Raw genomic sequence first — 5,483 nt, forward strand, 5'->3', positions numbered from 1 at the left:
TGTACTTTGGTAACATGTAACTGAGTCGAGCCAACTCATGAAATACTCGAGACCGATTCGAAAAACACTCGAAATCGATTTAGTTCAAGTCAAGTCGAACTCGAGTTACTCAAGTACATTATCAAGCCACCTAAGTACATTATCAAGCCAGACTCGAGTATTGAAATACTCACCTAGTGAAACTCGCAAGCTTAATTGTGCATAGTTATATTTAGACTTTTACCCTTTATTTTATTAATATATCATACACCTATACACAATACCCTCTTTTGAAAGATTAGCATGTCTACGTTTCCCCACCGACCACTCATCACGCTTCCTGGTAAGCTTGTTGCTTACTTACTTAATCATGCATCCGTCATCCTAAGGTTAGCTACCTTCTTTCTTGCTTAAACTGCTCTCAACCCTACACACTAGGTTCTAAAAATGGCGTCATTTGGTCGCTCGTGTCTGCTTGCTTCCGGTCAGCCTGACCTCAGGATGAGGCTGAAAACTTGGCGATGGGTTTTCCTACTTGGCGGTGGCGTTTTCCCCAAAGTTACTTGCCACTCTTGGATCACACCGCCACCTCCCCTTGATTGTGGCCGAGTCACCCGCTAACTTCTTCTTCACGCCGACTCCATGTTTATTCTCTATTTAAAGTAGTATAATTTCATTCGTTTGTTGTAAATTTTGTTTTTTAGGATTTTGTCTTTCTTCTTTCCCTAATTCTAGGATTGATTAGTTGTTGTTTCCCTCTCAAGCCTTTTGCTTTATTCTCACCTCCTTCTTCCTGTAATGTTTCAAAAACTAAGTACTCAATATGCCTTAGTTCCTCTTTTTCTCTCTAGGGTTTTGTTGCTTCACAATTGACGCTAAAAAGGACGGAAGGTCAGGGCCTACTGAAGACACAATTCTGAAGATTGAGACTAATGAAAAATCGATGCCATGGATGCTTAAATTAAGGTAATCTGTTTTCCCATTTTCTATTTCTAGAATTTTTTTGTCGTCGACTGTATCCACCTTCCTATTCTTCCCTGTTGTTCTCATATGATTCTATTTCACTTTTCCATGATTTTTCTATGGTTTGTTTGTTAATTCAAATTTAAACATTTATCTATGATTTTTAAGTTTCTTTTATCTATTCAAATAACAGCCTTATTGGTTTTTTTTCTGTTGTTAGCGTTCGTTTAGTTTATGAAATAATTCAAATTGTGTATGGTTATCAAATAATTTGAAGTGGTTTGTTTTTACCTATGAGTTTGCACTATATGTTAGGAAACACGAATTCTTGTTGTAGCATTTAAATAAGAATTGCTTTGTTTTCTTCATCTATTTATTATTTTTTTTATTTTCTTTTGAATTATGAAATCCCGGGTTGGTGTTATTATGTGTAAGTGGTAGTAGATGCATTGATCATCCGATTTCAAAAGGGAGTCTTTCTTATTGACAAAGAAGAGTTTGGTTATATGGGTGGTGAACAAGAATTTGATTAACCATTACCAATCATTCCTGCTTGCAAGTTGTATACAGCAATGCTTGCAAGTTGTATACAATAGTCTAGGTGAGAGAGACTTTAATTATTCATACAATCATACTTCTGGATGTGGTAGATTTACATGCCTCTTGCATTTACTTTCCTGGGTAAGAAACGAGTTGGCAGTAAGTTTTTATGGTGAATTAAAGCTCTTTGTTATTATATATTTTAGATTATGGGCGTGTTCGGCACGCAGCTTTCAGCTTTTGGGAGCTTCTAGCTTCTAGCTTTTAAGAAAACGTTAGTTAAAAAGAAAAAGTCTCGTTCGGCGACAGGAGCGTTTAGCTTCTAGCCTAAACAAAAACCTCCAAAATCAAAAGCTACATGGAGTAGCTTTCAACAAAAAGCTCTAAAATCAAAAGATATCCGCTACCAGCTAGTTTTGCAGAACACGCCCTATATATTTGTCTGGTATTTGTTTTTCAATTGGGTGGTTCTTTGAATTGTAGGGGAACGCTAGAAAAGATGCATTTTCTTTATAGGAACAAACTGTTGCAACTGAGAAAGGGAGAAAGGTTTCAATTCATTTGATTCTCATTTTTCTTGATTTTCATGCTCACCCTCTTCTCTTGGATAACTATTGGAACTCCTTTTTATGATTTTTAGTGATACGAGGGGGTTTGTAGGTGAATCTAGATTGAAACTGATGTAGTTTGCAAAGTATAGGCTTTTGTGAGAGAAGTGGGATGAAACAAAGGTCAGAATGATGGAAATAGGAAGGTTAAACTATATGATAGATTCATGATTGTTTTTCTACTTCTGACTTATGAGGTTTATTTTATTGCACGTTACGTCAGCCTTGCGGTTTGACTTACAAGATATGATTTGGGAACATTATGTATGAATTGATTTTCTTCTTACTGGGTTTTTTGAACACTTATTTCGAAAAAAAAAATTGTTCGGCACTAGAAGAAGACTTGGAGTTTCAACACATTACAGGTGTTCTCAAACTATAACATATTGGTTTAGTTTTTTGGGGGGTTTGATTTCAAAATCGCCGATGAATTCCCCTCTGAACCTACTCATTTGAAGGTTAGTAAATGCAAAATAAAATTAATGATGTAAACTGTAAAGGCAAGTATTAAGTTGCATCAGAAGTGTCAATTTATATTTTTTTAGTGAAATATATACTGAACTTTTATTTATTTTTATTTTATAGTATTATTTTAAATTTTATATTAATTCAAATAAAAGGGCCAAAATTGCAATGGGATTACTTTATATTGTAAAAAATCATCTGAACTCCAAAATTGTAACATGGAAGGTTAATGCATGTATTAACAATTGATCAAAGGTCAATGGTTTTTTTGGTAAACCACCAGAAGATTCTCATATTACTATATTACTGGTGCTTTTTTTTTAATCAGAACAAAACTCTATTGTAATGTGTAGCCTTTTGCTCGCATTACTTACTTCCATTCGTTATTTATTACAACCTTCTACTTTAATTATAACGCTAAACTTTGAAAATATTTACAGGCTTTCACTATTGCGTAGGAAGGCAACTGCACCTTAGCCCTGTTTATTACAACCTTCTACTTTAATTTCAAAAACTTGTTCCCAAGGAAATAAATGTAAATTATTAACTTAATAACTCTTTTACTTTCGGGTCTTCAAAAACTTGTTTCATTTTGATGCAGTTGTTTTGAACACTGTCTCTTTTTGTTTCTTCGTTGTAAGCCTCCTTTTGATTACATTACACAAACTAAATAGAAAACCTAATACATTACTTACTTGATTATATATCACAACAAATTAACAAGTGTTGCAATTCTCCAGAGAAGATGATAGCCATGAGTTTTAGAGAATGAAGAATCATGGCACTCCAATACAGTGGATGATGACAACTTGTAGTTTTTTGTAATAAGTGACATGAATACATCTAACTAATCCTCCAGTATATGAATCCATCCATGAAGATAAGTATACTTATCCAGCATCATGGGACATGAATAGTAACTGTAAAAAATTTTGAGCAGTAAAACAACTTAATGGAATTATGGAAGGCCAGAAAACAGAGATGAAATGACTTCATTGGTACATAATTCGACAATGGACAACCATGAAAGATAACTAGCCATCATATGAGTTCCAAATTCAAATTCAGTGTCAAACTCAAATACATCAACTTCAGATGTACCAATTCAAGAACATGGACAACAAGATCATAAGGATTTAAAAAGTTCTAAACTGTAAAGAACATACACTTATAATATTGAAGAAATTAAGTAATATACTCAAATTTACATAACATCATGATTCTGGATGATTACCTCGCAGAAGATCCATCGGAATGTATGGTTGAAAGATAGATAATTACCCACGAGCTTTGAGCTCCGCAAGACGCCGGGATAGATCATCCTCGTCGACCTTTTCTGTATTCTTCACCGGCACAGCATGCCCAGCCGCCTGAGGCAATCCAACCGACACCTCAAGCCCATAATCATCAGCCACTTGGTGCATCAAACTATTAACCTCCCCTTCCGGAGTCGAAAGCGAAGTACTTCCAGCCATCGAACTCTCCATAAACTCAGCCTGCACCTCCATATTCACAAACTGTTTCTCGAACTGATCCATCGTTTCCGACATCTTCTGTAAGTTCCCTGTAGCTAGAGTTGACTCCAAGGACTTGACGATCCCCGACATGGATTTACTAATCGTGGTCATTTTCGCCTGAGTATCAAGCCTGGCAACGACAGCATCCAAGCGGGAGGATAAACGAAGGTAATTCATCTGCTCGTTGCGTTTACGGATGGCGTTTTCGGCGTAAATCCGAGCTCCGTCCATGTTACCTTTTTCTATTGCCTTTTTGACTTTGAGTTTTTCGGATTTCTCATCTTTTTCGCATTTTCTTGCTTGACGTTGGAGGCTCTTGGCCGTGAATTTGAGCTCCATGATCTGGTTCATAAGCTTCTCGGCCTGTCGGCTCCCCATTTTTGTTGTATCTAGGGTTTTGAGAAAGTAAAGGGTCTTTCGATTTGGGAAGAAGAGGAGTGATATGAGGTTGAAGAATCTGTGCGTTTCGCGTTTTGTACAAAAGGTAACAAAGAATAGTTCACTTTTCACAAGAATAAAAGAGTAAAGGGAACAAAATGCCCTTGTGGTTTGGGAGTTTATGGTAATTTATGTGGATGGTTTTTTAATTTATATTTTTTGTAATTCGGTTCGTGTAGAAGGGGTGTTGAAAATAATTATTACTCGATTATTCAATCCGATCCGTTTTGAATTCAGATTGATTAGGTCGGGTAAATCAGCTATTGGATTTGGAAATTCGGATAATCAGATAACCTGATATTTAAATAAGTCAGGTATTAGATGGGTTTAAAAAAATTCGGATATACCCAATTAAACTATAAAATTTTACATAGAACAATTTCTTGCAAAATGATTGTAGATTGTTGCTGGAAATTTTGTGCCTATAACTTCACGGTAATATAAAGCATACGAAATCATTTTTATATGACCTTTAAACCTTATGTTCAACTTCAACATGCCCAAATTAATCATAAAAAAATTGCCTTCCAACTTAAATGTAATAAAAATCCAATTAATGACACTTACGTAATTTTTGAATATACCTGAAAATGTCCTACCCGACTTGAAACCCGAAAACCCGAATTGCAATATAGGTTGGTATCAGTTATTATTATTTTAAGGAAAACCCTGATAATCAACAGACAAGCACAGATCATACGGATCAATAAGCATAGCATTATCATATCTACCAGGATACAGATCTAACATATCACTATAATACTCAATCATGCATTAATCAGGGTACTCATTCCAAAAGGGCCGACCTTGGTGCCTTCGACCCAACAAGTATAGTGAGGAATACTCATCTCACAAAGTCAAAATGTGTTGAAACCTCTGAATGCTGACCCACGGAAAATCCCGAACTATCACAGAAACAAACATCCAATTAACAATTGGAATACCCTTCATGACTAAGGGCCCAAACATAGGG

At 35.6% G+C, this 5,483-nt stretch overlaps 1 long non-coding RNA gene and 1 pseudogene across 11 annotated transcripts; one reads left to right on the forward strand and one right to left on the reverse strand.

The window, feature by feature from the left end:
- Nucleotides 1–233: 233 nt before the first annotated feature.
- LOC145119194 (uncharacterized) lies at nt 234–3,081 on the forward strand. 10 transcript variants are annotated; one of them, XR_013713720.1, is made up of 5 exons: nt 234–322; nt 831–945; nt 1,966–2,031; nt 2,123–2,548; nt 2,996–3,081. It is a non-coding gene; the product is annotated as an uncharacterized LOC145119194 (long non-coding RNA). The 10 variants fall into 10 exon arrangements; XR_013713721.1 differs by having other exon boundaries at nt 2,123–2,213; nt 2,314–2,999; XR_013713725.1 differs by having other exon boundaries at nt 831–1,623; nt 1,966–2,999.
- A 47-nt stretch (nt 3,082–3,128) lies between these two features.
- LOC145119193 (ESCRT-related protein CHMP1B pseudogene) lies at nt 3,129–4,591 on the reverse strand (annotated as a pseudogene). Its single transcript, XR_013713719.1, has 2 exons — nt 3,790–4,591; nt 3,129–3,475 (listed from the first exon to the last, which is right to left on the reverse strand). The product of XR_013713719.1 is annotated as an ESCRT-related protein CHMP1B pseudogene (transcript).
- Between the last annotated feature and the right edge of the window lie 892 nt (nt 4,592–5,483).

Source organism: Lactuca virosa, chromosome 6 (genome assembly GCF_052849685.1).
Source record: "Lactuca virosa cultivar CGN04683 chromosome 6, Lactuca_virosa_CGN04683_v6, whole genome shotgun sequence".
Lineage (NCBI taxonomy): Eukaryota > Viridiplantae > Streptophyta > Magnoliopsida > Asterales > Asteraceae > Lactuca > Lactuca virosa.